Source organism: Aphelocoma coerulescens, assembly GCF_041296385.1.
Source record: "Aphelocoma coerulescens isolate FSJ_1873_10779 chromosome Z unlocalized genomic scaffold, UR_Acoe_1.0 ChrZ, whole genome shotgun sequence".
Lineage (NCBI taxonomy): Eukaryota > Metazoa > Chordata > Aves > Passeriformes > Corvidae > Aphelocoma > Aphelocoma coerulescens.
In genome coordinates this window covers 69,271,824-69,291,006 of record NW_027184085.1, presented here as the reverse complement: position 1 = coordinate 69,291,006, position 19,183 = coordinate 69,271,824, and positions in this window count along the sequence as shown.

Below are 19,183 nucleotides of genomic sequence, written 5' to 3'. Positions count from 1 at the left end.
CCCGCGTGCGGCGGGCGGCCAAAGCCCCTCCCAGCCGCTGGCCCTCGGCCACCCCCTCACCTGGCGGGGCCCGCCGGGTCACCCTTGTCCAGCGGCGTGAGCGGGGCCGTGCCCGGCGAGGGCAGCGGGGAGATGGCCGCCAGCCCGGGCAGCCCGCGGCCGCCGCACAGTGACATGGCCCGGGCAGGGAGCGAGCGAGCGAGCGACGATCGAGCTGCGGCAAGAGAGCGGCGCCAGGGGACAGGGGACAGGTGGCAAGAGATGGTAAGGAGTGGGAGGGGAAGAGAGCTAAGAGGTGAGAGGTGCTAAGAAGGGCCCAGAGGCGATAAGATGCGCTAAGTGGCGAAGAGAGGGGACGAGAGGTGCCAGGTGAGCCCCGGGCCGCTCCTGCTGCCAGGAACAGCACGAACAACAACAGCGGCGCCCGCAGCCAATGGCAAAGCGCAGCCGGCACGAGGCGACGGCGGCAGCCAATGAGAGGTGGCGCTGGGCGCGAGGGGACGGCGGCGGCCAATGAGAGCTGCGGAGGGCGCGTGGGGGCGGAGCCTGAGCCGAAGGGGCGGTTGATGGTCGAAAGGGGCGTGGCCAACGAGGAAAGGGGCGTGGGTAACGAAGAAAGGGGCGTGGCCAGCCCGGTCCCCGCGCCTGGCCTGGCCGGACCTTGGCACTGCAGGGGACACTCGGTCACCCCTGATGGCCCTCGAGTGTCACCTGCAGGGTAATAAAGTTATGACCTAACAGCACCCTGAGAACCAGGCCATGGCACTGAGTGCCACGTCCACTGTCGAGAAAGCAGGGTTGAAATCCTGCAGGTTGGGTTTTTATGGGTGGAGTTTCTGGTTTCTAATGGCACTTGTGAACAGCCTGCTTTGTTCACCTGCTGAAAACTTTTCTTTCTGTACCGGACTTCAAAGAAACCAAATCAGCTGGTTGTCACTTTTACTTAAGGGCACTTGATTTCTTTGCTCTTCAAACGTGCCCTCGACATGGAGTCCCTGGTGTTGATGTCCTCGGTGGTTCCAACCTGCCTCACTTTCCTCATGGATGTGCCAAAGCAGATGGAACTTTAGCGGAGCTAAAGACTGGGGGCAAAAAGAATCATAACCTAGAACTAATCCCAAAGGTGTTCGACTGGGCCTCCCTTTTCTCCCACCTGGAGATCAAAGCCGGCCAGGGAGTCCAAACCCACTTTGTGGGTGTTGGGAAGGCGCCCCGTTCCTTTGTGGAGGGCCAAGAGCTCTGACAGGAGCCTGCAGAAAGCACCACTTCCTCCTGCTCACGGTGAATTTCCGTGTATTTTTCTAGATACCTGTACTTCTATAGAAATCAGGAATTCTGAGAAAGCTGGGTGTCACGCCCGTGACCTTTGATGCTATTCAAGCACTGCCGACTGCTGCCCTGAAACATTTGAAGAGCTGCAAGGGGATTATTTGACAAAGAATAAAATTGCGGGTGATTTTAGGAAAGGTCTTTGTTTTTGCCATTTTGTGCTGATGCCTTTTCCACTCTTAAAATCAAGAGTCATACATGGTTAGAAGGGGAAAAGGGATTTTACCTTGGTGTTCGTTTTTAAGGATTCTTAGGTGTACACGTCCAGGTCATATGCATCGAGATGCACCCCGCCGAGACTCTCTGTGTCCCCCTCTCCCCCAACATTGGGTATAACATTATAGGTTTTACTAATTAGCATAACTATCAAAGATTCCCCAATGAGAGGCTCAAGTGAGCCCCCCTCCCCAAGGAACCTTCCCCTGTTTGGTTCTATCTTGCTTTACAGAATGTGTTCTGGAGAGGACCTTGGGCTCTGGGGCACACTGATCCCTAGCTACGAAGCTTCTAAAATGTTTAGTCTCTTAGCTTGACAAGCAAGTCCAAGACTGTGGGGAAAAAGCACTAGGAACAGAGAAGTTGTAAAAGGGTATAACGGGTATAAAAGAAAAGGCAAAAATCTTCATGGCATCAGTGCAGTCCTCTGTTTTGCTCTTGTGACTTCTCATTGGCGTTGCTGTTTTCTGCTTGAGCTACTCAGCTGTGTGGCCTTCCTGGCACCCCAAAGTCCTCTGATTACTCACCGCCCCCCAAGGTCTTCTTCAGTAGAGGACACGCCTCTTTGCCCGTGTGTGTGCCAGTGCTCCTTGTCAGACTTTCAAACCAGGATTGTCCGTGAGGCAGGAGCTGATCCAGGAGCCCATTGGCAGTTTGGGATGGAGCAGGATGTGGATATGGGGCCAAGGAGGTGCAGGCGGGAGCCAGGGCAATTTTGGCCAGAGATGGATTCTCTGGTGGGGCACAAAGCAAAGCAAAGGCCAGGCCCAACACCCATAACCAGGCCCCTGTCACCTGGCTGGGGAAGGGAGGGCATGGAGAAGCCCCCCTGGGGCATCCAGGAGTGACTTCAGCTCATCAGGAACACAGGGAAGTGGAGGGGAGGATGGGTGCCCCAAGGGTGACTGAAGCACTTGGCACTGGGAGGCCACTTGCCCGAGAGAGAATGGGGGACCCTGGTGTTAAGGACACCCACCCCTTCAAGGTGCCACATCCCTCGGCCTCCCAGCGAGCCCTGTCCCCCAAAAAGGAATTGTGCCAGCCCTGGGGGTGCTGCAAAGGCCAGAAGAGCCCTCTACAAAGAGACATAACACGGCTTTGGGGCTCCCAGGCAGGGCGGTGAGGTGTTAAAGCCCCGGGGCTCCTGATGAGCCCAGCCCCACTCAAGAGGGCTGTCATTACCGCGGGGGTCCCGTGGAGAGGGGGTGTAATCACTACAGGAGGATCTCAGAATTTGGGGGGTTGATGGTCCTGAGTGTCCTGATGAGCCCTGACCCCCAAAACGGGGCTGCCACAGTTCTGCGAGTCCTACTGAGCCCGGGCTCCCCTCAGCAACGGCTGTGCCAGCCCTGGGGGTGCTGCAAAGTTCAGGAGTCCCCCTAAGAAAAGACAGGATCCTGGCTGTGGGGGTCCCAGGGAGAGGGGTGCCATGTCACCACCCCAAGTGTCCCACGGGTCCTGCCTGCAAGCCCAGCATGCTCAGGAAAGAGGGTCCCGTGGAGGTCCGGGGCCATGCTGCTGCCAGCCCAGCACGCAGGAACAGCAGCCACGGGGCCAACGCTTGCCCACGTGTCCCTGGGGAAGTCACCACGCCCCACAAGGAAGCCAGCACCTCAGCCCTGTCCCCTGCCAGCAGCTGCCCCTGTCCCCAGACCCCCGGCAGAGCCCTCCAGCCCGGCCTGGCCATCCCACCAGCCCCGCATCGGGGGCTCCCACCCCTGCAGCAGCCTGGTGCGGGCAGCGAGAGCTCAGGACACGCCTTTGTTCTCCTGCAATCGGACTTTATTAACAGAGACTGCAGCGAACAATCCTAACAACGGAGACACTCAGAAATATTGATAACAACGAACACAAAACTATTCCTAACCGGAAACAAACACAAAAGTATTTAGAACAACAAACAAACGCAAAAATATTTATAACAACAAACAAACACAAAATATTTCGAACAACGAACAAAAAAATATTTGCAACAACGAACAAACACAAAAAATATTTGCAACGAACAAACGCAAAACCGCTCTGAACAAAAACTACCACCCCAAAGCCATCGCAGCAAACCCGAGCGAGCAGGCGAGGCGCATCCGCAGCCAAGGGAAGCCTTCCTCCGTTCCCAGCTCCAGCGCTGCCCCGACGCGGCTGAGAGACCCCCGGGCGCTCACAGGTCCCGCCCGCGGCTGAAGAGCGCCCGCCGGCCGCGCTCGCGGAGCCGCCTCTGCCCGCGGAACTTGCGCAGCTCCTCCTTGAACGCGGAGTGCAGCATGGGCCGATAGTCCCGGGGCTCGCAGTGGCTCTGCAAGCCACGGACGGCTCCGTCAGCCCCCGCAGCACAGCAGCCGCCGGCCCTGCAGATCCCCGCCCGTGGCGGCGAGGATGCTCAGAGCCACAGCTGCCCCTCGCCACCGCCGTGTGCCCCCGCCACTTCTTCCCTCTCGGCGCCGACCGCCTGCCACCGAGGGGACACGGGGACGGCACTCACCGGGAACTGGAGGAAGAACTCCCGGTAGCCGCCCTTCAGCACGTACAGCTCGGGGTAGTGCAGCTGGGGGTACTCGTGGCAGCGGCGATCCCTCTCCCGCAGGAACTTGCACCTGTGCCACGGACAAAACGCGCGGCATCACCCCCGTGCCGGGATCCGCGGCTGGCAGAGCCCAGCGGGCCCCCCGGGCCATCACTCACATTTTGGGCCCCCGCTCAACAGAGAACTCGCAGTGGAAGATGACGATCACCCTCCTGCTGGAGTCCAGGGGCACGATGGGCTGCTCCAGCAGCGATTCCTCCACGTCCCGCTGCAGCGGCAGGTTGACAGCGCCCTGGCGAGGCAGAGAAGGCGCCTTTTCCCCCTCCGTGTCCCATTGCATTTTGTGCAGCGACTCAAGGACGCTGCCCCCAAGCCTCCCCCAGCAGCACCGTCACCCGCGGTCCTGGGACACCGTCACCCTCCTCCTTGCAGCTGCGAACCAGCCCTTCAGGGGGTGGCTCGGCACTGCCCAGGGGCTGCTCCACCCCACCGGGCGGCTCAGTGCCCTCCGGGGGGGCTGCTCGAGCCCTCGCCGTGGGCTCAGCACCTCCGAGGGTGCTTCGGACCCCGCCCTTCCTCCCGGCCCCAGGGCCACGAGGGGCTTCTGACCTTGACGTGGCCCCCCTCGTACTCGTAGGGATAGCGGCAGTCCACGACGAGGCTGCTCTCGATGCTGCTGCTGAAGTGCCCCGCCAGCACCGCCGCCAGCTGCGGGGGGAGCGCGTCACCAAAGGGGGGGACAGCCGGGGGACAGGGCGAGAGCAGGCAGGCAGCCCCTCGGGGGGGCCGGGGAGGGGCTGCAGCCCCCTTACCGTCTCAGGGGAGATGTACTTCAGGCCCGGCTCCTTACCCTCCACCGTCGGCAGGAGGTGAGGCTGCAACAGACAGGCTCTGGGCTCAGCCCCATTCCAAGGACACCTCCCAGGCCTGCAACCTGTCGCCCCAGCCCACAAGCCCCCGAGCGGCCAGCTGTGCCCCCGCGGGAGGGCAAGGGCCACATAGACGGGGCTGTGCCACACGGCTGGAGCAGAGGAGCGGCCATGGGGCTCTTCATGCACCGCAGCGATGCTGCAGGCTGGCAAGTCACGGCCCCAAGGCCCCGTGGCCCCAGGCATGGGCCACCAGCTCGCTTTGGGCTCTCACAGCGCTGCGGGGCTCCAGCCATGCTCCCCGTTCCGAATGATGGGGGCACCCCCTCACCTGCCCCATCCTCGTGGCCCTACCTTGGAGAAATCCCCGATGAGCTCCTGGTCATCGTTGGCCAGCAGGTTCTCGAGCTCCTCACGCCGGGCGGAGCGGGAAGGCTCCAGCCACGCTCCCTGCCGAGGCACCAGCCAGAGACACCCCCAAATGTCAGCAGCGGCTCTGCCAGAGCCGGGCCGGGGCCCAGGCCCGCCAGGGACACGCTGGCTCTCAGCCCACACCTTCCCCAGCACCCACCGGCTCCAGCGACGCCTCCTGGCCAGGGCTGCCGGCCACCCTCCTCTGCCGCTTGGCCTCCACAGGGCTGTCGCTGTCCGAGGGCTGTCCCCGCTTCAGGACGGGCCTGGCGACACTGCCCGGCTCCGAGGGCGAGCGGGACAGCTGCCGGCACTGGCTGCGCTTCCCCGGCCGCTGTGGGGAGAGCCCGCGCTGCTGCCTGGCGCTCTGGCAAGCCCCAGCACCAGCAGGGCAGCGGCCGAGGCTCCCGCTCCCCGTGACCAAGACAAGCCCACAGTCTCTGGGCTGCTGCTGCTCACCAAGCAGCGGCCCCAGACGCCCCAGTGGAGACCCCAAGAGGGGATTGTGGGGCTCTGTCCACTTCCCAAAGGCTCCCACGTACCAGCTTTGCCTCCTCCTTGCTCATCACCGGCGTGCTCACCACGTTCTCCTTCTCCTGGGGCACGGTGGCATCGCTCTGCCAGGGCAGCAGCTGGGGAGACTTGGGGCACAGGCAGAGGAGATCGTGAAATGGGCACAAGTCCTGCCAGCTGCTTCCCAGCCGCAGGCAGGCACGGATCCCATAGGCGAGCTCCATCCACCACCTGCCGGTGCCTTCCAGCTTTGGAGACGCACGGGCTGTCCCCGTGACCCCCCGGCCCGGCCATCTCCCACCTCCGCAGCTCTCCAGGCCACGCGGGCAGCTCGGAGCGGCAGCTCCCACGCGTGCAGCCCCGGCATCACCCATCGCTGCTGCCCTCCCGAGCCCTCCAGCCTCTCTCACCAGCAGCTCTGATGCGGCCCAGGGGCTCTCGGCAAGGGGCTCCCTCCTGGCGGCCCCATGGCTCCGCTGGCCCGGCCTCGGCAGCTTCTTGGCCACAAAGCCCTCCTGCAGCGGGGGGGACACGGCGTCAGCACCCCTCTGTCCCCTCCCTGCCCCCCAGCTCTCGCTGCCCCCCTCACCTCATCCTCGGGCTCCCTGCGGCGCCGCCGCGCTCTGTCCCTGCGCTCCTGCAGCTGCGAGATGTCCTTCAGGACGCGGCTGCCGTCCCGCTGCCACGCCTGTGGGACAGCCAGCGGTGAGAGGTGCGCACCAGCCCTGCCCCCTCTCCTGCCTCCATCCTCCTCGTCCCGGCTCGCCCAGGGACTCGGCAGGATCCTGCCTCGCTCTGCTCAGCCCTGCGCAGCCTCCAGCACTCACCGGCAACGCGTGCATCCTCTGCCGAAGGAGCTTCCTGCTGCAAGAGCCGGCAGAGGAAAGGGTCAAATGACAGCAGGTGGCCTGGGCCGCTGAGTCCCACCCCTCTGCCATTGCCACCTCTGTCCCCCACGTGCTCAGGGCGGGGTGAGACGCCCCCCCCCCCCACCCGGGGCTGTCACAGCTCCCCAAAGGGACCTGGGGCAAAACCACCTCCAGGCACTGAGGAAACACCAACGGCCTGAGCGGGACCCCAGCAGGGGGAACGGGGACAGCCTGGCTTTTGGCTGTGGGACAGGGACAGCCTGGGCACGGGGACAGCCCGGCATTCATGTCCTGCGGCAGGGACAGAGCCCCTGCACTTACTCTTTGAGCGCTCTCCCGAACGCCGGCATCGTTCTCTGGGAGCTGTGGGGAGAGCAGAGATGGGGTCAGTGGCGGTGGCATCCACGTCGCCGCCCAAGCAGGCCAGCTTGCCACCGCCCAGGCACAGCCTGGGGCTCACAGCTGGCTGCACAGCCGCCAGCGAGGCTGAGAGCGGGCCCTGCTGCGCGGGGGAGGGACAGGGGGTGTCCCCGGGAGGACACGGGCATGGGGCCGCTCACTCTTCCTGCGCGGCCGCGGGCTTCTGCTGCGTGGGGAAGTCCGGCTCCAGTCCTGCGGGAACAAGGCACTGGGCTAGTAGCCCCGCTGCGGGGATCGGCCTCCTGCCCCCAGCCCGGGGCCCCGGGCACTTCGGGGCCGGGCACGGAGTCCCCCAGCAGGCGGGTGCCAACGGCCCTGCGAGCACCGCTGCCCATGGAATGTCGCGTGTCCCCCGGAGCAGGCTGTCACCGCAGCGCTTCCCGGCTGCGCCCCGGCCAGCGCAGCTCTAGGCTCCCGCCCATCCCTCCCCACCAGCTGCCCCGCCTCGAGCCCCTCGCCAGCCCCTCGGCCAAGCCCTCCCGCCACAGCCCTGTCCCCTTAGGCTAACACCCTCTGCAGGAGCCCAGGCCCGGGCAGCGCCCGGGGACGGAGCAGCCGCATCCCTCACCTGCATCCGGGGGCTGGCAAGAGAGCGAGTGGCGGCCACAGTCCGAGGCCAGCGGCTGCGGGGACGGCGTGTGCCACAGCCGCGGCAGGGGCAGCCCCCCGTGGCCCCGCTTCGGGGTGTCCCGGTGCCTGCGGGCGGTCAGGACGGGGCAGTGTCAGCGGCCCGCTTGGGCCTCGCCCCTTGTGGCCCTGCCGGGCCGGGGGCAGGAGCTGCAGCAGGGGATCCCCAAAGCGTGCCAGCCCCCTTTGGCACGGCCCCGCCGCCGAGCCCCGCGCGGAGCAGCCGTGTCCCGTCGGGGCAGTCCCGCGTGCGGCGGGCGGCCAAAGCCCCTCCCAGCCGCTGGCCCTCGGCCACCCCCTCACCTGGCGGGGCCCGCCGGGTCACCCTTGTCCAGCGGCGTGAGCGGGGCCGTGCCCGGCGAGGGCAGCGGGGAGATGGCCGCCAGCCCGGGCAGCCCGCGGCCGCCGCACAGTGACATGGCCCGGGCAGGGAGCGAGCGAGCGAGCGACGATCGAGCTGCGGCAAGAGAGCGGCGCCAGGGGACAGGGGACAGGTGGCAAGAGATGGTAAGGAGTGGGAGGGGAAGAGAGCTAAGAGGTGAGAGGTGCTAAGAAGGGCCCAGAGGCGATAAGATGCGCTAAGTGGCGAAGAGAGGGGACGAGAGGTGCCAGGTGAGCCCCGGGCCGCTCCTGCTGCCAGGAACAGCACGAACAACAACAGCGGCGCCCGCAGCCAATGGCAAAGCGCAGCCGGCACGAGGCGACGGCGGCAGCCAATGAGAGGTGGCGCTGGGCGCGAGGGGACGGCGGCGGCCAATGAGAGCTGCGGAGGGCGCGTGGGGGCGGAGCCTGAGCCGAAGGGGCGGTTGATGGTCGAAAGGGGCGTGGCCAACGAGGAAAGGGGCGTGGCTAACGAAGAAAGGGGCGCGGCTAACGAGGAAAGGGGCGTGGCCAGCCCGGTCCCCGCGCCTGGCCTGGCCGGACCTTGGCACTGCAGGGGACACTCGGTCACCCCTGATGGCCCTCGAGTGTCACCTGCAGGGTAATAAAGTTATGACCTAACAGCACCCTGAGAACCAGGCCATGGCACTGAGTGCCACGTCCACTGTCGAGAAAGCAGGGTTGAAATCCTGCAGGTTGGGTTTTTATGGGTGGAGTTTCTGGTTTCTAATGGCACTTGTGAACAGCCTGCTTTGTTCACCTGCTGAAAACTTTTCTTTCTGTACCGGACTTCAAAGAAACCAAATCAGCTGGTTGTCACTTTTACTTAAGGGCACTTGATTTCTTTGCTCTTCAAACGTGCCCTCGACATGGAGTCCCTGGTGTTGATGTCCTCGGTGGTTCCAACCTGCCTCACTTTCCTCATGGATGTGCCAAAGCAGATGGAACTTTAGCGGAGCTAAAGACTGGGGGCAAAAAGAATCATAACCTAGAACTAATCCCAAAGGTGTTCGACTGGGCCTCCCTTTTCTCCCACCTGGAGATCAAAGCCGGCCAGGGAGTCCAAACCCACTTTGTGGGTGTTGGGAAGGCGCCCCGTTCCTTTGTGGAGGGCCAAGAGCTCTGACAGGAGCCTGCAGAAAGCACCACTTCCTCCTGCTCACGGTGAATTTCCGTGTATTTTTCTAGATACCTGTACTTCTATAGAAATCAGGAATTCTGAGAAAGCTGGGTGTCACGCCCGTGACCTTTGATGCTATTCAAGCACTGCCGACTGCTGCCCTGAAACATTTGAAGAGCTGCAAGGGGATTATTTGACAAAGAATAAAATTGCGGGTGATTTTAGGAAAGGTCTTTGTTTTTGCCATTTTGTGCTGATGCCTTTTCCACTCTTAAAATCAAGAGTCATACATGGTTAGAAGGGGAAAAGGGATTTTACCTTGGTGTTCGTTTTTAAGGATTCTTAGGTGTACACGTCCAGGTCATATGCATCGAGATGCACCCCGCCGAGACTCTCTGTGTCCCCCTCTCCCCCAACATTGGGTATAACATTATAGGTTTTACTAATTAGCATAACTATCAAAGATTCCCCAGTGAGAGGCTCAAGTGAGCCCCCCTCCCCAAGGAACCTTCCCCTGTTTGGTTCTATCTTGCTTTACAGAATGTGTTCTGGAGAGGACCTTGGGCTCTGGGGCACACTGATCCCTAGCTACGAAGCTTCTAAAATGTTTAGTCTCTTAGCTTGACAAGCAAGTCCAAGACTGTGGGGAAAAAGCACTAGGAATAGAGAAGTTGTAAAAGGGTATAACGGGTATAAAAGAAAAGGCAAAAATCTTCATGGCATCAGTGCAGTCCTCTGTTTTGCTCTTGTGACTTCTCATTGGCGTTGCTGTTTTCTGCTTGAGCTACTCAGCTGTGTGGCCTTCCTGGCACCCCAAAGTCCTCTGATTACTCACCCCCCCCCCCAAGGTCTTCTTCAGTAGAGGACACGCCTCTTTGCCCGTGTGTGTGCCAGTGCTCCTTGTCAGACTTTCAAACCAGGATTGTCCGTGAGGCAGGAGCTGATCCAGGAGCCCATTGGCAGTTTGGGATGGAGCAGGATGTGGATATGGGGCCAAGGAGGTGCAGGCGGGAGCCAGGGCAATTTTGGCCAGAGATGGATTCTCTGGTGGGGCACAAAGCAAAGCAAAGGCCAGGCCCAACACCCATAACCAGGCCCCTGTCACCTGGCTGGGGAAGGGAGGGCATGGAGAAGCCCCCCTGGGGCATCCAGGAGTGACTTCAGCTCATCAGGAACACAGGGAAGTGGAGGGGAGGATGGGTGCCCCAAGGGTGACTGAAGCACTTGGCACTGGGAGGCCACTTGCCCGAGAGAGAATGGGGGACCCTGGTGTTAAGGACACCCACCCCTTCAAGGTGCCACATCCCTCGGCCTCCCAGCGAGCCCTGTCCCCCAAAAAGGAATTGTGCCAGCCCTGGGGGTGCTGCAAAGGCCAGAAGAGCCCTCTACAAAGAGAGATAACACGGCTTTGGGGCTCCCAGGCAGGGCGGTGAGGTGTTAAAGCCCCGGGGCTCCTGATGAGCCCAGCCCCACTCAAGAGGGCTGTCATTACCGCGGGGGTCCCGTGGAGAGGGGGTGTAATCACTACAGGAGGATCTCAGAATTTGGGGGGTTGATGGTCCTGAGTGTCCTGATGAGCCCTGACCCCCAAAACGGGGCTGCCACAGTTCTGCGAGTCCTACTGAGCCCGGGCTCCCCTCAGCAACGGCTGTGCCAGCCCTGGGGGTGCTGCAAAGTTCAGGAGTCCCCCTAAGAAAAGACAGGATCCTGGCTGTGGGGGTCCCAGGGAGAGGGGTGCCATGTCACCACCCCAAGTGTCCCACGGGTCCTGCCTGCAAGCCCAGCATGCTCAGGAAAGAGGGTCCCGTGGAGGTCCGGGGCCATGCTGCTGCCAGCCCAGCACGCAGGAACAGCAGCCACGGGGCCAACGCTTGCCCACGTGTCCCTGGGGAAGTCACCACGCCCCACAAGGAAGCCAGCACCTCAGCCCTGTCCCCTGCCAGCAGCTGCCCCTGTCCCCAGACCCCCGGCAGAGCCCTCCAGCCCGGCCTGGCCATCCCACCAGCCCCGCATCGGGGGCTCCCACCCCTGCAGCAGCCTGGTGCGGGCAGCGAGAGCTCAGGACACGCCTTTGTTCTCCTGCAATCGGACTTTATTAACAGAGACTGCAGCGAACAATCCTAACAACGGAGACACTCAGAAATATTGATAACAACGAACACAAAACTATTCCTAACCGGAAACAAACACAAAAGTATTTAGAACAACAAACAAACGCAAAAATATTTATAACAACAAACAAACACAAAATATTTCGAACAACGAACAAAAAAATATTTGCAACAACGAACAAACACAAAAATATTTGCAACGAACAAACGCAAAACCGCTCTGAACAAAAACTACCACCCCAAAGCCATCGCAGCAAACCCGAGCGAGCAGGCGAGGCGCATCCGCAGCCAAGGGAAGCCTTCCTCCGTTCCCAGCTCCAGCGCTGCCCCGACGCGGCTGAGAGACCCCCGGGCGCTCACAGGTCCCGCCCGCGGCTGAAGAGCGCCCGCCGGCCGCGCTCGCGGAGCCGCCTCTGCCCGCGGAACTTGCGCAGCTCCTCCTTGAACGCGGAGTGCAGCATGGGCCGATAGTCCCGGGGCTCGCAGTGGCTCTGCAAGCCACGGACGGCTCCGTCAGCCCCCGCAGCACAGCAGCCGCCGGCCCTGCAGATCCCCGCCCGTGGCGGCGAGGATGCTCAGAGCCACAGCTGCCCCTCGCCACCGCCGTGTGCCCCCGCCACTTCTTCCCTCTCGGCGCCGACCGCCTGCCACCGAGGGGACACGGGGACGGCACTCACCGGGAACTGGAGGAAGAACTCCCGGTAGCCGCCCTTCAGCACGTACAGCTCGGGGTAGTGCAGCTGGGGGTACTCGTGGCAGCGGCGATCCCTCTCCCGCAGGAACTTGCACCTGTGCCACGGACAAAACGCGCGGCATCACCCCCGTGCCGGGATCCGCGGCTGGCAGAGCCCAGCGGGCCCCCCGGGCCATCACTCACATTTTGGGCCCCCGCTCAACAGAGAACTCGCAGTGGAAGATGACGATCACCCTCCTGCTGGAGTCCAGGGGCACGATGGGCTGCTCCAGCAGCGATTCCTCCACGTCCCGCTGCAGCGGCAGGTTGACAGCGCCCTGGCGAGGCAGAGAAGGCGCCTTTTCCCCCTCCGTGTCCCATTGCATTTTGTGCAGCGACTCAAGGACGCTGCCCCCAAGCCTCCCCCAGCAGCACCGTCACCCGCGGTCCTGGGACACCGTCACCCTCCTCCTTGCAGCTGCGAACCAGCCCTTCAGGGGGTGGCTCGGCACTGCCCAGGGGCTGCTCCACCCCACCGGGCGGCTCAGTGCCCTCCGGGGGGGCTGCTCGAGCCCTCGCCGTGGGCTCAGCACCTCCGAGGGTGCTTCGGACCCCGCCCTTCCTCCCGGCCCCAGGGCCACGAGGGGCTTCTGACCTTGACGTGGCCCCCCTCGTACTCGTAGGGATAGCGGCAGTCCACGACGAGGCTGCTCTCGATGCTGCTGCTGAAGTGCCCCGCCAGCACCGCCGCCAGCTGCGGGGGGAGCGCGTCACCAAAGGGGGGGACAGCCGGGGGACAGGGCGAGAGCAGGCAGGCAGCCCCTCGGGGGGGCCGGGGAGGGGCTGCAGCCCCCTTACCGTCTCAGGGGAGATGTACTTCAGGCCCGGCTCCTTGCCCTCCACCGTCGGCAGGAGGTGAGGCTGCAACAGACAGGCTCTGGGCTCAGCCCCATTCCAAGGACACCTCCCAGGCCTGCAACCTGTCGCCCCAGCCCACAAGCCCCCGAGCGGCCAGCTGTGCCCCCGCGGGAGGGCAAGGGCCACATAGACGGGGCTGTGCCACACGGCTGGAGCAGAGGAGCGGCCATGGGGCTCTTCATGCACCGCAGCGATGCTGCAGGCTGGCAAGTCACGGCCCCAAGGCCCCGTGGCCCCAGGCATGGGCCACCAGCTCGCTTTGGGCTCTCACAGCGCTGCGGGGCTCCAGCCATGCTCCCCGTTCCGAATGATGGGGGCACCCCCTCACCTGCCCCATCCTCGTGGCCCTACCTTGGAGAAATCCCCGATGAGCTCCTGGTCATCGTTGGCCAGCAGGTTCTCGAGCTCCTCACGCCGGGCGGAGCGGGAAGGCTCCAGCCACGCTCCCTGCCGAGGCACCAGCCAGAGACACCCCCAAATGTCAGCAGCGGCTCTGCCAGAGCCGGGCCGGGGCCCAGGCCCGCCAGGGACACGCTGGCTCTCAGCCCACACCTTCCCCAGCACCCACCGGCTCCAGCGACGCCTCCTGGCCAGGGCTGCCGGCCACCCTCCTCTGCCGCTTGGCCTCCACAGGGCTGTCGCTGTCCGAGGGCTGTCCCCGCTTCAGGACGGGCCTGGCGACACTGCCCGGCTCCGAGGGCGAGCGGGACAGCTGCCGGCACTGGCTGCGCTTCCCCGGCCGCTGTGGGGAGAGCCCGCGCTGCTGCCTGGCGCTCTGGCAAGCCCCAGCACCAGCAGGGCAGCGGCCGAGGCTCCCGCTCCCCGTGACCAAGACAAGCCCACAGTCTCTGGGCTGCTGCTGCTCACCAAGCAGCGGCCCCAGACGCCCCAGTGGAGACCCCAAGAGGGGATTGTGGGGCTCTGTCCACTTCCCAAAGGCTCCCACGTACCAGCTTTGCCTCCTCCTTGCTCATCACCGGCGTGCTCACCACGTTCTCCTTCTCCTGGGGCACGGTGGCATCGCTCTGCCAGGGCAGCAGCTGGGGAGACTTGGGGCACAGGCAGAGGAGATCGTGAAATGGGCACAAGTCCTGCCAGCTGCTTCCCAGCCGCAGGCAGGCACGGATCCCATAGGCGAGCTCCATCCACCACCTGCCGGTGCCTTCCAGCTTTGGAGACGCACGGGCTGTCCCCGTGACCCCCCGGCCCGGCCATCTCCCACCTCCGCAGCTCTCCAGGCCACGCGGGCAGCTCGGAGCGGCAGCTCCCACGCGTGCAGCCCCGGCATCACCCATCGCTGCTGCCCTCCCGAGCCCTCCAGCCTCTCTCACCAGCAGCTCTGATGCGGCCCAGGGGCTCTCGGCAAGGGGCTCCCTCCTGGCGGCCCCATGGCTCCGCTGGCCCGGCCTCGGCAGCTTCTTGGCCACAAAGCCCTCCTGCAGCGGGGGGGACACGGCGTCAGCACCCCTCTGTCCCCTCCCTGCCCCCCAGCTCTCGCTGCCCCCCTCACCTCATCCTCGGGCTCCCTGCGGCGCCGCCGCGCTCTGTCCCTGCGCTCCTGCAGCTGCGAGATGTCCTTCAGGACGCGGCTGCCGTCCCGCTGCCACGCCTGTGGGACAGCCAGCGGTGAGAGGTGCGCACCAGCCCTGCCCCCTCTCCTGCCTCCATCCTCCTCGTCCCGGCTCGCCCAGGGACTCGGCAGGATCCTGCCTCGCTCTGCTCAGCCCTGCGCAGCCTCCAGCACTCACCGGCAACGCGTGCATCCTCTGCCGAAGGAGCTTCCTGCTGCAAGAGCCGGCAGAGGAAAGGGTCAAATGACAGCAGGTGGCCTGGGCCGCTGAGTCCCACCCCTCTGCCATTGCCACCTCTGTCCCCCACGTGCTCAGGGCGGGGTGAGACGCCCCCCCCCCCCCACCCGGGGCTGTCACAGCTCCCCAAAGGGACCTGGGGCAAAACCACCTCCAGGCACTGAGGAAACACCAACGGCCTGAGCGGGACCCCAGCAGGGGGAACGGGGACAGCCTGGCTTTTGGCTGTGGGACAGGGACAGCCTGGGCACGGGGACAGCCCGGCATTCATGTCCTGCGGCAGGGACAGAGCCCCTGCACTTACTCTTTGAGCGCTCTCCCGAACGCCGGCATCGTTCTCTGGGAGCTGTGGGGAGAGCAGAGATGGGGTCAGTGGCGGTGGCATCCACGTCGCCGCCCAAGCAGGCCAGCTTGCCACCGCCCAGGCACAGCCTGGGGCTCACAGCTGGCTGCACAGCCGCCAGCGAGGCTGAGAGCGGGCCCTGCTGCGCGGGGGAGGGACAGGGGGTGTCCCCGGGAGGACACGGGCATGGGGCCGCTCACTCTTCCTGCGCGGCCGCGGGCTTCTGCTGCGTGGGGAAGTCCGGCTCCAGTCCTGCGGGAACAAGGCACTGGGCTAGTAGCCCCGCTGCGGGGATCGGCCTCCTGCCCCCAGCCCGGGGCCCCGGGCACTTCGGGGCCGGGCACGGAGTCCCCCAGCAGGCGGGTGCCAACGGCCCTGCGAGCACCGCTGCCCATGGAATGTCGCGTGTCCCCCGGAGCAGGCTGTCACCGCAGCGCTTCCCGGCTGCGCCCCGGCCAGCGCAGCTCTAGGCTCCCGCCCATCCCTCCCCACCAGCTGCCCCGCCTCGAGCCCCTCGCCAGCCCCTCGGCCAAGCCCTCCCGCCACAGCCCTGTCCCCTTAGGCTAACACCCTCTGCAGGAGCCCAGGCCCGGGCAGCGCCCGGGGACGGAGCAGCCGCATCCCTCACCTGCATCCGGGGGCTGGCAAGAGAGCGAGTGGCGGCCACAGTCCGAGGCCAGCGGCTGCGGGGACGGCGTGTGCCACAGCCGCGGCAGGGGCAGCCCCCCGTGGCCCCGCTTCGGGGTGTCCCGGTGCCTGCGGGCGGTCAGGACGGGGCAGTGTCAGCGGCCCGCTTGGGCCTCGCCCCTTGTGGCCCTGCCGGGCCGGGGGCAGGAGCTGCAGCAGGGGATCCCCAAAGCGTGCCAGCCCCCTTTGGCACGGCCCCGCCGCCGAGCCCCGCGCGGAGCAGCCGTGTCCCGTCGGGGCAGTCCCGCGTGCGGCGGGCGGCCAAAGCCCCTCCCAGCCGCTGGCCCTCGGCCACCCCCTCACCTGGCGGGGCCCGCCGGGTCACCCTTGTCCAGCGGCGTGAGCGGGGCCGTGCCCGGCGAGGGCAGCGGGGAGATGGCCGCCAGCCCGGGCAGCCCGCGGCCGCCGCACAGTGACATGGCCCGGGCAGGGAGCGAGCGAGCGAGCGACGATCGAGCTGCGGCAAGAGAGCGGCGCCAGGGGACAGGGGACAGGTGGCAAGAGATGGTAAGGAGTGGGAGGGGAAGAGAGCTAAGAGGTGAGAGGTGCTAAGAAGGGCCCAGAGGCGATAAGATGCGCTAAGTGGCGAAGAGAGGGGACGAGAGGTGCCAGGTGAGCCCCGGGCCGCTCCTGCTGCCAGGAACAGCACGAACAACAACAGCGGCGCCCGCAGCCAATGGCAAAGCGCAGCCGGCACGAGGCGACGGCGGCAGCCAATGAGAGGTGGCGCTGGGCGCGAGGGGACGGCGGCGGCCAATGAGAGCTGCGGAGGGCGCGTGGGGGCGGAGCCTGAGCCGAAGGGGCGGTTGATGGTCGAAAGGGGCGTGGCCAACGAGGAAAGGGGCGTGGCTAACGAAGAAAGGGGCGTGGCCAACGAGGAAAGGGGCGTGGCCAACGAGGAAAGGGGCGTGGCCAGCCCGGTCCCCGCGCCTGGCCTGGCCGGACCTTGGCACTGCAGGGGACACTCGGTCACCCCTGATGGCCCTCGAGTGTCACCTGCAGGGTAATAAAGTTATGACCTAACAGCACCCTGAGAACCAGGCCATGGCACTGAGTGCCACGTCCACTGTCGAGAAAGCAGGGTTGAAATCCTGCAGGTTGGGTTTTTATGGGTGGAGTTTCTGGTTTCTAATGGCACTTGTGAACAGCCTGCTTTGTTCACCTGCTGAAAACTTTTCTTTCTGTACCGGACTTCAAAGAAACCAAATCAGCTGGTTGTCACTTTTACTTAAGGGCACTTGATTTCTTTGCTCTTCAAACGTGCCCTCGACATGGAGTCCCTGGTGTTGATGTCCTCGGTGGTTCCAACCTGCCTCACTTTCCTCATGGATGTGCCAAAGCAGATGGAACTTTAGCGGAGCTAAAGACTGGGGGCAAAAAGAATCATAACCTAGAACTAATCCCAAAGGTGTTCGACTGGGCCTCCCTTTTCTCCCACCTGGAGATCAAAGCCGGCCAGGGAGTCCAAACCCACTTTGTGGGTGTTGGGAAGGCACCCCGTTCCTTTGTGGAGGGCCAAGAGCTCTGACAGGAGCCTGCAGAAAGCACCACTTCCTCCTGCTCACGGTGAATTTCCGTGTATTTTTCTAGATACCTGTACTTCTATAGAAATCAGGAATTCTGAGAAAGCTGGGTGTCACGCCCGTGACCTTTGATGCTATTCAAGCACTGCCGACTGCTGCCCTGAAACATTTGAAGAGCTGCAAGGGGATTATTTGACAAAGAATAAAATTGCGGGTGATTTTAGGAAAGGTCTTTGTTTTTGCCATTTTGTGCTGATGCCTTTTCCACTCTTAAAATCAAGAGTCATACATGGTTAGAAGGGGAAAAGGGATTTTACCTTGGTGTTCGTTTTTAAGGATTCTTAGGTGTACACGTCCAGGTCATATGCATCGAGATGCACCCCGCCGAGACTCTCTGTGTCCCCCTCTCCCCCAACATTGGGTATAACATTATAGGTTTTACTAATTAGCATAACTATCAAAGATTCCCCAATGAGAGGCTCAAGTGAGCCCCCCTCCCCAAGGAACCTTCCCCTGTTTGGTTCTATCTTGCTTTACAGAATGTGTTCTGGAGAGGACCTTGGGCTCTGGGGCACACTGATCCCTAGCTACGAAGCTTCTAAAATGTTTAGTCTCTTAGCTTGACAAGCAAGTCCAAGACTGTGGGGAAAAAGCACTAGGAATAGAGAAGTTGTAAAAGGGTATAACGGGTATAAAAGAAAAGGCAAAAATCTTCATGGCATCAGTGCAGTCCTCTGTTTTGCTCTTGTGACTTCTCATTGGCGTTGCTGTTTTCTGCTTGAGCTACTCAGCTGTGTGGCCTTCCTGGCACCCCAAAGTCCTCTGATTACTCACCCCCCCCCCAAGGTCTTCTTCAGTAGAGGACACGCCTCTTTGCCCGTGTGTGTGCCAGTGCTCCTTGTCAGACTTTCAAACCAGGATTGTCCGTGAGGCAGGAGCTGATCCAGGAGCCCATTGGCAGTTTGGGATGGAGCAGGATGTGGATATGGGGCCAAGGAGGTGCAGGCAGGAGCCAGGGCAATTTTGGCCAGAGATGGATTCTCTGGTGGGGCACAAAGCAAAGCAAAGGCCAGGCCCAACACCCATAACCAGGCCCCTGTCACCTGGCTGGGGAAGGGAGGGCATGGAGAAGCCCCCCTGGGGCATCCAGGAGTGACTTCAGCTCATCAGGAACACAGGGAAGTGGAGGGGAGGATGGGTGCCCCAAGGGTGACTGAAGCACTTGGCACTGGGAGGCCACTTGCCCGAGAGAGAATGGGGGACCCTGGTGTTAAGGACACCCACCCCTTCAAGGTGCCACATCCCTCGGCCTCCCAGCGAGCCCTGTCCCCCAAAAAGGAATTGTGCCAGCCCTGGGGGTGCTGCAAAGGCCAGAAGAGCCCTCTACAAAGAGACATAACACGGCTTTGGGGCTCCCAGGCAGGGCGGTGAGGTGTTAAAGCCCCGGGGCTCCTGATGAGCCCAGCCCCACTCAAGAGGGCTGTCATTACCGCGGGGGTCCCGTGGAGAGGGGGTGTAATCACTACAGGAGGATCTCAGAATTTGGGGGGTTGATGGTCCTGAGTGTCCTGATGAGCCCTGACCCCCAAAACGGGGCTGCCACAGTTCTGCGAGTCCTACTGAGCCCGGGCTCCCCTCAGCAACGGCTGTGCCAGCCCTGGGGGTGCTGCAAAGTTCAGGAGTCCCCCTAAGAAAAGACAGGATCCTGGCTGTGGGGGTCCCAGGGAGAGGGGTGCCATGTCACCACCCCAAGTGTCCCACGGGTCCTGCCTGCAAGCCCAGCATGCTCAGGAAAGAGGGTCCCGTGGAGGTCCGGGGCCATGCTGCTGCCAGCCCAGCACGCA